Source organism: Narcine bancroftii, chromosome 7 (genome assembly GCF_036971445.1).
Source record: "Narcine bancroftii isolate sNarBan1 chromosome 7, sNarBan1.hap1, whole genome shotgun sequence".
Taxonomy (NCBI): Eukaryota; Metazoa; Chordata; class Chondrichthyes; order Torpediniformes; family Narcinidae; genus Narcine; species Narcine bancroftii.
Window position 1 is genome coordinate 98,788,586 of NC_091475.1, and position 15,716 is coordinate 98,804,301.

Here is a 15,716-nt window from a genome sequence, read left to right on the forward strand (position 1 = left end):
AGGTGATCTTGGTTATGTCGCAAACATGATAGCCACCTTGAATTCAGTGTCACATAGGGCAACAAACACTGAAAATAGTCTAATTTCACTTGAGAAGCTGGTGCCCATTGAATGGATCAAAGTCTATGTCTGAATACTAATTTGATTGATGCAAGGCCAACTACTATCTGTTGTCATTTTATCAAAGAAGATGATTACTTAAGCAACATACTTGCTTTCTGGACATTTTATCTACTCTTTATTAAATAAAATTTGTGTGGATAAAATTGTCCAGTGAGTAACATGTGGAAGAAGTGAACAATAAGATCTGATATTTAGTGAATCTCAGCTTTCAAATTAAAATTATTTTGTTTTTGTTTTTAAATTATCATGATGGGATCAGTAGACAAGCCTATGCATTATTTGGTGACCAGGAATGGGATCAAAATCTATGTCCATGTATTAACTTCATTGCTGTAAAACCAATCATTCTCTGGTTATCATTTATTTTTTTGTCAAAGAAGGATAATGATACTGGATATCATCTTTCTGAACATATTTATTGAAATGTCTTTTACTTCCAGGTAGAAGTTGACATGATTTCTGTTTGAAATCCAGCCATTATACATAGCTAAGACTTATTAATGTCCTGATGATTAACTACAAATGGGGTGAAAAATGTATAAAGTGGTCTTTTGATGTCCATTCTTGTCAATAAAAAAGCAGGAAAACTTGACTACAGAAGTAAATACTATCCTCATGGGACCAAACTCTTGGTCAAACAAACTTAAATTTCAGAGATATCTTCTGGATCCTCTATTTCTCCCCGAGAGGCTTTTCTGAATGGTGTTGAGGACATGCAAAGTAGGATTTTAATGTGTCATTGTGGAAGAAGAGCCATGATCAGCAGATGCTCATGGAAAGCCCACCTGAATCAGGCAGGGCCCTGACCTCTGGTAATGACTGTGATATTGTTGTTTGGCACCAGTATTAATGTATTGGGTAATTTTCCTGGGAGTGAGTTTTCTATTTCGTTGGCATGGTTAGTGCAGTAGTTGGTACAATTCTATTACTGTGCTGGTAAAATCTGACCTTATAATTAATGAAGAAAGAAGACTTGCATAATGTTCGAATATTATGTAGTTAATTGTTATTTATAATTGATCATATAATTCTGTAATTATTATTAGAATCATTACGTCTCATTATGATAATTGGGCTGGTGTAAGAGCCAAAAACATCAGCAGTGTCCTGGGGTCCATAGGCCTCTTCCCACTGGCCGCATGCATGAAGGCCTGCACCATCTATGGAGTAAGTAGGAGCCTAGTGGTGCATGTGCAATTGGCTCGGCCCCAGCGGCAGCGAGCAATTGGAGCTAGGTCCAGTGCATTCTTCAATGTGCATGTGCAGGGTTTGCACACGTTGAAAAGGAGGTTCGCTAGCCTGCTTTGTCAGTTTGGTGATCTGAGGAGGCTGAGTTAAGTGTTGATAATTTCTGTTGGCCGTTACATGGAATGTTACATGGATGTTGTATGAATGTTAGAATGTTACACATTACATGTTATGATTTAATTGGTATTTCACTATAACGTTAACCCTACAGTAGTTTTTGCTATTGATTTTGAATGTTACTAAGGTGTTCGTTCTTTTGTGTTCGTTAATAAAGACCTTTGATAAAATTCATTTGGGCTTCATTATTCAAGAAATGTGTTGCAGACAACTGCCTCATTCAGCCTCTAAGCAACTATTTTATTGATCAAAGTCACTACATAAGAATTGAACTCGCCACTTTGGTGCATCAGGCATCAAATTTTCTGGTGACTTCATTATGCGCCTGATGTTAAATAATTGAAAATACTGGTTTAAAAAAAAAACGAATGGACATATTCATTAGATGAATTGGCAAACAATACTCTGTTTCTTATAAGCTCAATATTACTTTGCTTAATTGACCAGAATTAGTAGAAAAATATCATTTGGTGATTAATACGAAAAATTTATCTGACTGTCAAATGCTCATAAGTATCGATATGTATCTGCTTTCACCATCTCCTGGAACTGAACTCCAGGCCCCTGTCCATGGGGGAAAAAAAATGCCTTCCATATCTACTTTAAACTTCGCCTGAAAGTTATACTCTCTCGTATTTGCCATTTTCGCCCTTGAAAAAAATTCAAATTCTCCAGAAAAATATAATTCAAGCTTGTTCTACCTTTCCTGATAACTAATACTCTCTAATCTAGGATAAATCCTGGTGAATCTCTTCTGTAACCTCTCCAAAGTCTCCATATCCTTCCTGTAATGTGAGCACTAGAACTGTACACAATCTTCTAAATGTGGCCTAACCAAAGTTTTATACAACTGCAACATAATATCCTGACTTTCATACTCATTGGCCTGATTGATGAAGGCATGGATGCCTTTTGCCTTCTTTTTCACCCAATTCTCCTGTATTTCTACTTCTCAGGAGCTACAGATGTTCACCCAATTTCCTTCAGTACAACATTGCACCTAAGGGCCTGACTACTTATTGCATCCTTTTTCTTATATTTGACCTACAGAAGTGCAAAATCTAACACATTAAACTCCATCTGCCATGTTTCTGCCAAACAGATCTATAATCTGCTTTCCCTTTTAACAGTTGCCTCCACTATCCCTAACTCCAACTATTGTTGTCATATGCAAGCTTATTTATCATCTCATCTCCATTTTTATCTAAATCATATATGGATATTATATCTTAAAGAGCTATGTGCATTGTGCAATCATTATCCAGCATCTCTACACATGATCTTATGATGAAAGATAGGTCTTTGGCAAAGCAGCTAAAGAAGATGTTGGACTTGGATATGGTCCTGAGAAACTATAATGCTCTGAGATTGGGACGTTCGACATCCAACAACAACACCGATATTCCAATGTGCAAGGTATAAATTCAACTATTGGTTTTTCACTGGATATCCAAATGAGGAACAATATTAAGACCATTCTTCTAGTCTCCTAGAACTAGTTAATTGCAGAATGAATATTACCTCAGGCAAAGAGACATGCTAATATTACACTGCTGTAGGCATTTGCACATTAAATCATAAAGCCTCTTCTATTGTGTGGTGGAAAAAAATGTCAATTCTTCTCTCGTGGGTTCCACCTTAAGCCTGACCAGGATAAAATTCCATCTGAGCCTCTTAGGAGGGATGAAAATACATTTTTTTTATATGCTTTCTGCAGCTATGATTTTAAGTACAGTTGATGGAACCATGATTTTAATGGCAGAGAAGACTTGATGGGCCAAATGGCCTGAATCTGCATCTTATGATTTAATGGCAATACCAGCATTCTGCCATTTGAAGCTTTTTAAGTTCCATTGATAATTAATTGGTCAGGAAACAATAAATCCTTGAGCTAATTAGGCCTTTTTTTACTTTCCTTCCTCTCTGCCAGCAACAGGGAAGAATATTTGAGACAAAGTTAGCATATACTTTGTATAATAAATTTACTTCTGTACACTGTCTGTGATATTTATCCCTCTTACAATATTTACAGATTCATCTATGTGTCTTTCTATTTCTAAAGTTTATGTATTGGAGCCTCTAACTCTTTCACTTCAACTTTTTTTTTTACACTTAATCATTTGATTTGCGTGTCCTTTCCCCATTTCTCCTCCTATAATGCTCTGCTCCATGTTAAATTTTAACAGAAGTTTGAGTTGCATGTATTAAGAAATATGGTTGGTATGCCTAGTTGTGGAGGTGCTATTATTTTAGTGATGGTGTCGCTCTATTTGACTTATGGTACAGCTGCTAATAACTTTATGAATGTTCCTACATCAGACTTATTGCCATGAATTAATGTTATTAATTCATAGTTGGTAGAAGGCACTATTCTGGAATGTCGTTGGGCTGTATGCAATGTCGGATAAAGTGTTTGGAAGCCATATCTCTGTTTCATAACCTGAAACGTCCTTCACATCAAATTTTTGAGTTGTTAATTTTGTTAAGTAGGGAAATGTAACGAGCTGTTCACACAGTCTCAGTACTTTCCGAGGGACTTCGTGAGATTGGTTGAGGGATAAGTATCAGTTCATCAGATGGCAGAGGAGCATCTTTATCACTTCAGGAACTGAGAGTAGCTAGCAATATTGCATTCAGTGAGGAGTATACTTGAGTATCACCCTTGATTATATGAATGCAAGATGAACTGAGAACCTTCTGATTTAAAGATCAGACTGCTGGTATCAATACATAAATGAAATCCTCTTTTTTTTTCTCTGGCATAGAGCCAGGGCTCTTTGAGCCACCTGAAGTCCTAGGATCAGCATCATGTTTAGCCTCATCACTGCTCCAGATAATGTATCAAGGGTCTCTAAGAGTTTTCCAACCATTTAAATAATTCTGACAAATGCCCATATGTTTAAATTTAAAAATTAAAAGCACATGACACTAGGTCAAAATTCAAATGCTTGATTCCATATTCTGATGTTACTGACTTTTCACAATTACCACTAATTCTAGACTCTAAGATCATTGCTTTAAATTTCTGCACACCATAAATAGTCAAGTTAACAGTTTTTATAGGAACAATGAAAAGATGGAATATAAACTAGAGGCCAGAATTCTAAGCAGAGCATAAAAGCAGAGAGGGATGAGGGTACATCTGCACAGTTCATTGAAAGTAGCATGCAGGTCAAGAAAATAGATTAAAAAGCAGACAAGATACAGGGCAGAAACCGCTAATCACAAATGATACATTTTTGGAAAAAAGTAAAGATTTTGGAGGAAGTGCAGCTGATATTTTACAGAAGTAATTCCAGAGATGAGGACTTCAGTTATCTGAATCAAATGGAGAAGCCAGAATGGTTCTCCTTGCAACATGCCAGTAAATGGATGAGAGGGTATTCGATAGAGGCATTTGAAATCATAAAGTGTATCGGTGGAACAGGAATAAAGGCAGGGGATGTAGAATTAAGGTGACCTACAAAATAATTGAAAATGAAACAAGGAAAAGCTCTTTTTTACAAAACGAGTGTTTGGAATGTGGAGTGTTCTGTCAGTAGTTGTGGAGGCTCTTTCAACTGAAGCATTTATAAAAGAGCTAGAAAAGTATATGAAAAGAAGGACTTTCAGAGATATGAGGAGAGGGCAGAAACTGGGATTAGATGGATTGTTCATATTGAATTTGATAGAGCCGCACGGTTAGCGCAACACTTACAGCGCCAGTGATGGGGATCAGGGTTGGAATCCCATGCTGTCCGTTAGGAGTTTATAGGGATCAGGGTTGGAATCCTGTGCTGTCTGTTAGGAGTTTATATATTCTTTGTGTGTCTATCTGGGTTTTCCCAGGATGTCCCATTTCCTCCCACCCTCCAAAAATGTACAAGGGTTGTAAGTCAATGTATGTCTAAATTTATAAAGAATTTTAAATTTTAAAGATGTATAATTTCCAAATGGCATTTTTTTTAATTATTTGATGATGTGAAGTGAGGAGAAGCGACAAATCTTGGTTGTCTGGTAGCAGGACTTCCCAAATAGACAGCTAAACATGTGTTCCTTCCATCACTGCCAGAGGAATGGGGCATCAGAAGTGCTTGATCCACTGACCATGCATGACATACCCTTGCAGGCACAGCCTGCTGCTCAGATCCCAACCCTCACTGATCACTACTAAAGTCCTTGAGTAAATCAATTACTATTCTCAGATTTTACTATGCTTCCCACTTTTGTATCATAAACAAAAACAGTCCATGCCTTTAGATTACCTCCTTATTTCTGCATGATGCAATTTTTTAGAGGTAGTGTGACATTTGTGCCAGCAGATTTGCCAAGATTTTCCCACACCCCTGAACATCTCCACACTTCGTGTATTCCCATTTAAATCTTGGTCATATTTGCTTACCTGATATTGATGGTGACCATGGCAATGGACCAGCAAGGTTCTCAGCAGTTCAGGTACTCATATAGGCTGCGGGAAACTTCTGGTCAGGGGACCCGCTTGGGCTGCGGGCTGCTGTAAATTGGCTCATGGGAACTAGGTACCAGAGCAGAGATTTGATGGGCTGCTGAGGGCAAGGGCTCCCAAAGGGCCTTGAGTTCTGAAGGTTTCCTGATCGTGACGGAGGTTTGGATCTGGAGCTTGGGTTGCTGACGAACAGGAGACTGTGCAGCTGTAGAGCCTGTGGCGAATCCACGGGGACTCGGTGACTGTTGAGGGACTCTCTTTTGCTTCCCTTTCTCTCTGATCGAAAGGCGTACAGGGTGACACTGATGGTGAGTTTTTGTCTGCTTTAGGGCAGTCAGAAGGAAATTTCATGCAATATTACTTGTTCTGTACTATTACATGACAGTAAAGGAATCTTGAATCTTAAAATGTTTGATTGTCATTAACATCCCCCACCCAACAATAAAGGGCACAATGTAATACAACCATATATGCAAAACAAGTCAGTAATGACCATGCAAAGTATTGCTGCTATCTAGGCATTCCAGCCTACTCATTTGGATTTTACAGAAACACAAGGTCTTGGGCATAAAACACCAGGCATGTTGGTACTTGGGACCCGAAGCTTACTTGGGGCATCAGCCATGGAGGGACCATTTGTTTATTTGGGGAATCATTAGCAGATAGTAACAGATATCAGATTATCACAATATTCTGTTCTGGAGAAGTTGATCCCTGATTACATGTTTATCGTGCAATCAGAAGCCATTGAGAATTAATTACTGCTTCCTAGGTATCTGGAATATAAATGGTGAAAATGAATTCCTTGCTGGGATAGATCACATTTCAAGCCAATTTGAATATTGGATTAATGGCCACAGCTGCTTTCTTAAATCTCCCAGATGGCATAAAGGAAGAGTGTACCAGATGTGCAAGAATTGGCTGCAGAGGTCTTGTGTGTGTTGCAAGAAAAGCCATTTCCACCTGCAATCACGTGGAATAGGATAAATATGAAGCACACAACACCAATTTAATCAATCACATTGATGCCTGCGATGCAAGGAATACCGTGCTCACAATGGATGAAAATAACAATCATGTGTTTCCATTCTCAACACACTTACACCTTGAGTCCTGTCGCCATAAGAATGATGTATTCCCCTCCCTACCTAACTGTACAAAAGGCTTCTAATTCAATTACCACCTGCCAATTGTACAGAAATTCTGATTACCAGATTTCAGTGAAAAAAGACCAAAAAATTTTTATTTTGTTATCAAATACTTTCACTTGAATGAAGAAATTATAATAACTTTAACACAAGAGCAGACAATATAAACCTTTTCCTTTCTCTCTAGCTCTATTTTCCTATGAGCTGGGCCTCTCCCACATTCATAACTATTTTAATAGGGAGGTGAAGGGAAAGCAGTCAACCCACTAACAATCTAACAAAGCATCACATGTTGATCCTTTCACATCATACATATGGTTAATAGTGATAGTCTGTTTCCTTGAGAAGGAGACTCTAAGATGAGAGGTTCTATAGTTATCAGGTGAAGGGGATAGAATTCAGGAGGGACATGAGGAGATAATTCTTCACTAAGATGTTGGTGGGCATATGGAACAAGCTGCCAAACATAGTGGTAGAGGCAGATACGTTGGCTTCCTTTGAGAACTACATGGATAACAGCATGGATGGGAGGGACTTGCAGGACTATGGGCCTAATGCAGACAGGTGGGACTAAAGCAGGAGAGCTTGTTGTTTGGCAAGAAGAAGCAAGACATATGGGCCTGTTTCCTTGCTGTAAGAATATAGAACTCAATAATTGCAGTCTATTGGCCAAAAGATGACCAAAAATACATGAAAACCTTTCTTCCTGTCATTTAGACACTTTGGTCTTCATTTGAAGGCATACGATCTCATGTGAGGCAATATTGAAAGTGCATGGTATTACTTAAATTGTTGCTTCCTACCTTCCTTCAGTTGTGTGAATGTTGCTGTTATTTAAAGGTATATTTTAGAGTGTAGGTTCTTTACTCTGATCTGCAATGAAAGCAAGTTTTTTTTTGAGTTAGTCTTTGTGTGTTTGAAGGATGATTGGTATTATTTTGAAGATAATAATAATTTGATCTTTAGTCTTGTTTTTCAGGGAGTATGCAAACTGTGCTATTTTGTAACCAACATTAGCTTGTTGACATGTGTCAGTGCTGATTGTTACAGTTTATGTTGTTTGACTAGGCCCTATCTAACTGCTGTGTAAAATGGAGTTAACCAAGTAGTCAGAAAACCCAGTTAAACTTACCTAGGCAATTTGAAAACGTCAGCGCTTGCATGCATACGTCACCGGGCAGCCAGCATCTGAACATCCGGTATGTCCGTGACATGTCGTTGCAGGGTCGGGATCCCCGTAAATCACTGGGTTGATGATTAATGGGTCAATCCTCCTACAATTTAAAAGGTGCTTCCAGCACCTTTGACCCAATAATTGCACCCAGGACCCAGGAGGGCTACCCAGGTGCTGTAATTTAAAAGGGGCTATTGAGATGGATGAATGCTGCCATTTTAAAGTCTGTATTATTCTATTATTCTGTTGAAATCTGCAAGCTCCATTCTGTCAGGTAGGTGCACTTATTAATATAGGGAAGCCATTCCAAAGGAGGACATGGTCATAGGTTACTATATATATGTGTGTGTGTGTGTGTGTGTGTGTGTGTGTGTGTGTGTGTGTGTGTGTGTGTCTCTATGTGTGTTTGCATTTGTTGTTTCTACAATACTGTTTAAATCTTTATAAAAAAATTTTTAAAACGCTGTTTATATATAGTAATATATGGAAACCTATGACCATGTCCTCCATTGGAATGGCCACCCTATCTCATCTAATTAATCAGAGGCCTGAAGAAATATGGCAAGCCCTTCACAACTTCTGTAGATGTACTGTTGAAAGAATCCTGTCAAGGTGCATCACTGTGTTGTACAGGAACAGCTCCAAAAGGACTGAAACTGCAGAGTTATGAATGCAGCTCAGTGCTTTACACAAGCCCCTCCATTGACTGTCTTTCTCATTACCTTTGTAAAGCTATTAAAAGACTCATCCCACCCCGGCCATATTCTCTTCACCCTCCTCCCATCAAGAAGAAGGTTCATGAATGTCAGATTATGCATCACCAGATTTAAAGGCACTTTCTTTCCCATGATTATCAGTCTCACACAAGCAAAATAATGTTGTTTTTTCTCTGTACTAACTGACCTCTCTCTGTAACTCTGCCCTTCTGTACTCCATTTTACTTGACGATTAATGGGTTTACAAGCTGGACTGATGGCAAAACAAACTTTCTTGTGCACTTGATACATGTGTCAATAAACTTAAACATGATGCTATCGTTGCTTAAATATCCCACTGAATTGTCACAATGAAAATTAGGTGCTTCTCTCTTCAGAATTATGTGTCTTTGTTTGAGTGCCTGTTATTTTACAATCCATATTGCTGTATTGGCAAGTATGACCACTGTTATTTTGCTCTATTATGGAATTGGGAATAGAGTCCATATTGTTCTGTTTGGCTGTGCCAGGACTTTGGATCTTAGATGCCTGTTGGTAGTTTTCTGTGTATGAAATGCTGGTGGTTTGTTTGGGTGTGTGAGTGATTCATATTGTCTCAGAATTGGATTGTTCATTTCAACTCTTCAGTTGCAATTCTTTTTTTAACCCAGGCTAAACATATTAGTGACCATTTCCTAGTAAAAATTATGGCAATCAGGGAATTTGACCTGGCTCTTCACATTGAAAGGCCCTTCTCAGTCCCAACATGATGGCTGTCTTGTGATAATTGACATTATCTCTTCTGTTCAGAATCCTAAAAGAAAAATTTAACATCTGAACCATCTATTTCCACATGAGAACGTGCTCAATACTTTCATTCAAAACATCCTTTGAGACATTTTAGCAGTTCCATTAGCTTTTTGTTGTGTAATAACCAAACTAGGTATTATTCTATATCTAACTGTTTCAGCATTTTGCTGACTGCCATCTTATCTCACTTATTTTTGTCATTGATCAAGTCAATGGAAGCAAAGATAGCAGCAAGCACATCCATACTCTCACTGTTTAAACAGTCATCATATGGGTCCCAGTCTGTATCTGATGAGGCGGTTTCAGCTTCGTCGTCTGTGTCCCACAATAAATCATCTTCCATGCCATCAATTACACAAGAGATACCACACTTTGTAAATGATTTTATCACAGCCTCTACTTTAACTTTGTCCAATGCCTTGAGCATAAAGTTACACAGCACATCAAGTAATGCAGCACACACTGCCCCACCTTTTGTAAACAACTTTTCTGCACATGACATCCATGTATTCCATTCCTCGTGCACACAGTCTTTGAATGATTTATTCAAGCAGACATCGAGAGGTTGCAATATAGACATCAAACTACCCAGGATAACCACTATTAAGTATTATGTAGTGCTTATCTCCTTTTAACGTTCACAATTAAGTGGCTACGAAACATATCCCAGGCCAGCAAACTCGGTTCTTTGCATAAACCACCTGGCTGCCTGTTCCACAGATTGTCTATCCATAGTTTTACACCATTTTCATCCATCCATCCTTTATCAAAGAAATGTACAAAAATAACTGCAGGGTTAAACCTTACAACTTTATGATCAAGATTTTTTGGTAGTTTCTGTGCAATTTTAATTCTTTGACGTAAATCCAGATTTTTCTTGTTCATGAAACAATTGCACCAGCCTACTGTAGCCTCAAATTTATCAGTAAGGTCTGGGCACGACTTGAGCCACCGTAGTGCAAATGTTCTTATTTTGGATGACTATGCAGCAATCTTGCCTCTGTTCCTGTACCTATTCTGCAATGTAATTTTACAACTCTGGCCAACGAGTGATCCCTTTTATCAAAGAAATTGCCTTTTGGTATGTTTCTTAAAGTCTCTTCTATCTTCCTCCAATCTCTTACCAATTTCTCATGCACATCAAATTATCTGGCAGCAACGCAGTTGTTGGTAATTTGACAATTTCTGTCACTTTCAACTTAAAGCTCGCTTCATATTTTCTTCATACTGCGTTGTATTGATGGACCTTCCATGATATCAGTCACCTCCAGATAATGCCCTGCAAATCAATTTGCCCATCTCAGGTATCACAAGCTATAGGGGTTGACTTATACACCAGTCAACGGACACTTCAGGCAACCAGAAAATTGGGGTTGACATATGCCAGATATACCATAAAACCCTTAAAATGAGGCTGTGGGGAGGGGGAGGTCAACTTGTACACCAAAATATACTGTAATTCATCAGTCCACTTTCATCCTCTTCCTGCATTAAACAATCCCCAAATCTTTGACCCAGAGCTCCCTTAGCCCACACCCCTTACTTCACTTTCATCTCAGCTTCCAGTCCTGATATGCTCCCATTTCAAACATGATTTTGGTTTCCCCAAATACCTTGTCTGAGTCTGTTCAAAATCCCAACCCTTTTCCTTGATGGTGGCAGTCTCCAAATCCTGCTGGTCTCCCCGATTCCAATGCACATCTGCTTTCCTCTGTTATTCTGATCATTCTCATAACAGACTTGATCTGCTGAGTTCAGATTCAACTGAAGAGTAGCAAACAGTGCCTTCAATACAAAAACATGCAATATCTATATCTTTGTCTTGGTTGCAATTTAATGCACTAGCACAATAATTATATTTAAAACACTAAAATGTTATTCCTACATTTATTTTACAATGCACTATAATTTTTAGGCAAATGTTCTGTCAGTATTAAAGCGATGATGTTCTGGAGACCATTGTCTGTTCACCTTTGTGCATGAGTCGTGATATACTGGGACTAATACTGTTCTGCACAGATTTACGCCTGGTGGTAAACGAGGTTCAATTTTCTCTCAAGGCAGCACTTTTAGTTCAGTTTTCTGTGCAGGTATGTAGGGACAACAGTCTACTCTGTTTTCTGGATAGATATGTGAGGGGCAGTATATTAGGATCAGTGTTCTTTACAGGTGTGTATTTTCCGGCTTTCTGGATCAGTGTTATTTGTTCTTTATTTAAATGTTTTTAGACTTGTTGTCTGTTCAGTAGTGTGAGTTCTGTCATTTTAGAGTGGTTAGTTCAGTCTGGACTTAGTGTTCCATTATTTTTGTATTAACGTTTGGGAAGAGGAATTTCTAGATGACTAAAGTCTACATCATTTATTATCTAAATAAGCCAGGCTTTTTAAAATGGAATGCAACCGATTCCAAAATGAGCTGAGGCTAACACCAAGTAGAAAACTAATTTGCCCAAACATATTCTGTTGACAATTTTCTCATAAGTATGTAAGAAACAGGAACAGGAGTAGGACATCCAGCCCATCGAGCCTGCTCCACCATTCAATGAGATCATGGCTGATCTGATGATAGGCTCATCTCCACCTACTCGCCTTTTCCCCATATCCATTAATTCCCCTCCTTTGTAAAAATCTATCCAACCTTGACTTAAATATATTAAATATATATAAGTGGCCTTCACTACTTCAATGAGCAGCAAATTCCATAGATTCACCACCCTCTGGGAAAAGCAAATCTTCCTCATCTACGTCCTAAATTTACTACCCTGGATTGTGAGGCTATATCCACTAGTTATAGTCTCCCCACCAATGGGAACAACTTGGCTACCTCTGACTTATCTAATTTTATAGGTGTCTGTAAGAACCCCTCTCATTCTTTTAAATTCATGTGAGTACAGCCCCAGGTGACTTAATCTCTCCTCATAAGCTAACTCCCTCATCTGTGGAATCAACCGAGTGAACCTCCTCTGCACTGCTTCCAAAGCCAATACATCCTTCAAGTAAGGCGACCAGAACTGCATGCAGTGCTCCAGATGTGGCATCACCAGTACCTTGTACAGTTGCAGCATAACTTCAATCCCTCATTCATTGTAATGCAAAATGTTTTTTTGTCGAAGAAATCTAGTTCATTGCTTTTGAATACATTAACACTAATTTCATCCATTTCCCATGAGAACCTTTTCTATGAGTTGCCAATTGATTTGTTTCTAGAGGTAACTTTTGAATTTAACCCTTCTCAAGTATGATGTTCTCTAGTTCTGCTGTGTCAAACAAGATGAACCATCATCGGTCCCTTTATAATTCGAAAAGCAGCAAACACTTAACTTCTGTTTTCCAATGAATACACGTTCAATTTACATAACAATCCAATCCTTCCATTCACTAGATCGTTCAAGTTGCCTTTACCATGTACTTTCAGCAGTTTCAGGGGATTTTTTGTTGTTTTAAGCAAAAATAGATATTATTCTGTCCACTTTTAAAAGCATTTTACAGAAAATGTGAGGTATCTCTATTAAGACATTCCAGCATCTGATGTGTTTGATTTGACACTGATGAGCATTAGTTGCAATCACTTTCATTTATTGTTAACATGAACAGCTAAATCTGTTCTATTTTCCATCCAGATTTTTTGTTTACGATCTCTGTCTTGCCTAATTCCCAAGTACGCTTGACAATCAAAAACCTACTGATGCTGGAAATCTGAAATAAAAACAGAAAATGCTGGAAACATGAAGTGGGTCAGTCAGCATCTGTAAAACAAGAAAAAAATCTGTTTCTCTTCCCACAGCATTTTCTGTTTTTATTCTAAATATATTCAGTCCTCAAATAGTTTACCTGTGAGCATTTGAGTCTGTCACCTTCATTATTTTTGTATATTTTCAAATTTAGTCAGTATGCTTGTAGCTCCTAGCTCCAGAATTTTACAAAAATGTTAAAGCAAGGTGGCCAAAGCAGACCATTCTGATCTCACTGGTAAGATTCTCCTAGGCATCTTTTGATCCATGTAACACACATAATCGGTTCTGACGGTCAACCAATTACGTATCCATTGTTAAATATTTCCACTGATTCCAGCTTTCTTTATTTTCAGTACCAGCTTATCCAGAAGAAGTGTCCAAGACCTTACTGAATCCAAGTACTCTTCAACCACAGCCTTACCCCGATCAAGCTCCTTTCTCACATCCTGAAAGAAAACCAGTAAGTTAGAATGGAAAGACTTTCCCTTTGTAAATCCATAATGATGATTTTATGCCTGCTTCGCTTTGTTCGGGAGATGTGAGTTTAGAATCAGTGTTGCACTAATCAGGCATGTGAGTGCTGTTGTTTTAAGTCAGCTTTGGTCCACATATTAAATATGAGTTTTATAATTTGGTTTTATGACGTGTTTTAGAGTCTAGATTCTACTTTTTGAGCACATAAGTGATACTATTCTAAAACTGATGTTGTTAAAAACTGGTGTAATCCTTCTATAATTATTATTTTTGTTATTTTAAGATAGGTTTTTCTATTTATGGTAAATGTGCTTTTACGTTGATACTTTTCCTGTGTTGGGGAATGAGCCCAGTTACTTTGCAATTAGCTTTGGCCTTTGGGTGTGTAAAATGTAGCATGTTTTCTTATGTACGTGTTTGAATCACATTCTATTAGATTAGTTTTTACTCAAAATGGATGTGTAAGTTTTGCAGTTTTATGGCTAGTTTTGCTCAGTTTGGGATTATGTGCTATTTTCTAGTGTTGCAGTTGCTCCAAGTGTATGCATTACTTTCTAGGTGTTTTTACCGCCATACAAGTGTTATTGGAGAAGGTGGAGTTGGCATCATCCTATTTGGAGTAACCCTATTCAGTAGAGTGTATGCATCTGCATATGGATTTGCTCAGTTTGGAAGGATGAAAACTTCTGTAAATGCTATCATTCTGGAGATTGTGTGTGTGTGTGTGGGGGGGGCGGGGAGGAGGAGGCGGGGTGCGTGCACGAGTGTGTCATGTAGTTTCAGCCATTTTGATGGTGTGAACATTGCTGTTCTGAAACTAGATTTGATATTTGTACCTATTAATGATGTTAATCTTCTGATTCATATTCTCTGGACTTTTTTTTATATGAATATTTTGTAACCTTGTACTGTAGTCTGAGTGTAACTTCCATTATTCTAATGTTAGTGTGACTCGATTTTGATGTCCATAATTATTTTGGACATAATGTAGTTTTTTTCACTGTGAGTCTTTCATTATGAATTTGACTTGCCCTATTTGGGAGAATGCTAGAACAGATTTGGCCCAACTTTGGTGTGGAAGCTGTTAATTTGTAGTTATTATTGTTTTGTTCCACTGGGGGTAATATTATGCTGGAGTCTGTTTCTTTCTTATGCAGAAGAACAAGTGAGATCTATGCTTAATCTAGCCAGATTCTAGCTCCTCGGCTGTGATTTTTATTGCTGTGTTATTTCCAGAGTCAGCCTGGCTTTTCTTGGTTTATGTGGATGCATTAGAATTTGTGTTATTTTCCAGATGTTCTTGGTGTCAGCCTGAAAATACCTGCTGCTTATATTAGTTAGAAATGGCTATTGCTTATTGCTTCTGGATGAAAAGTTGTGCTGCTTTAGAACAAATTACGTCATCTGAAGCTGATTTTCCACCATGTGTCTTTACATTTAAATTAGAATTCCTTTTGGCTCTTTGATGGCATTGTTCTGGAGTTTGTATTTTGCAATGAGAACCTTTTTAATGTGGAGTTGATTTTGCTCTGCTCCACTGTGAATGTTGCTTTGTTGGAAAAAAATGGCTGGATTTGGGGTGACTAATTAATGTTCCTGTGGTAAAACCACAAAAATGCTGAGGGAACTTAAGCAGGTCTTGCAGCATTCATAGGTGTTTCTTGTATTTCTCAGTATTCAAGATTCCTTTACTGTCATGTAATAAAACAGGTGTAATATTGCATAAAATTGATTTTAATCAGCCGTAAGG

The 15,716-nt window shown here is 38.0% G+C and overlaps 1 protein-coding gene across 3 annotated transcripts in view; it reads left to right on the forward strand.

The window, feature by feature from the left end:
• Positions 1 to 15,716, forward strand: part of LOC138739133 (NALCN channel auxiliary factor 1) — a 735,665-nt gene that overhangs the window by 562,931 nt on the left and 157,018 nt on the right. For 2 of the 3 annotated variants that reach the window (XR_011342029.1, XR_011342028.1), the window contains one exon: positions 13,846 to 13,952. The exons of the other annotated variant lie outside the window; for it this stretch is intronic. The gene's annotated coding sequence lies outside the window, so the exon portion shown is untranslated. The remainder of the gene's footprint in view (positions 1 to 13,845; positions 13,953 to 15,716) is intronic. 3 annotated transcript variants of the gene reach the window in all.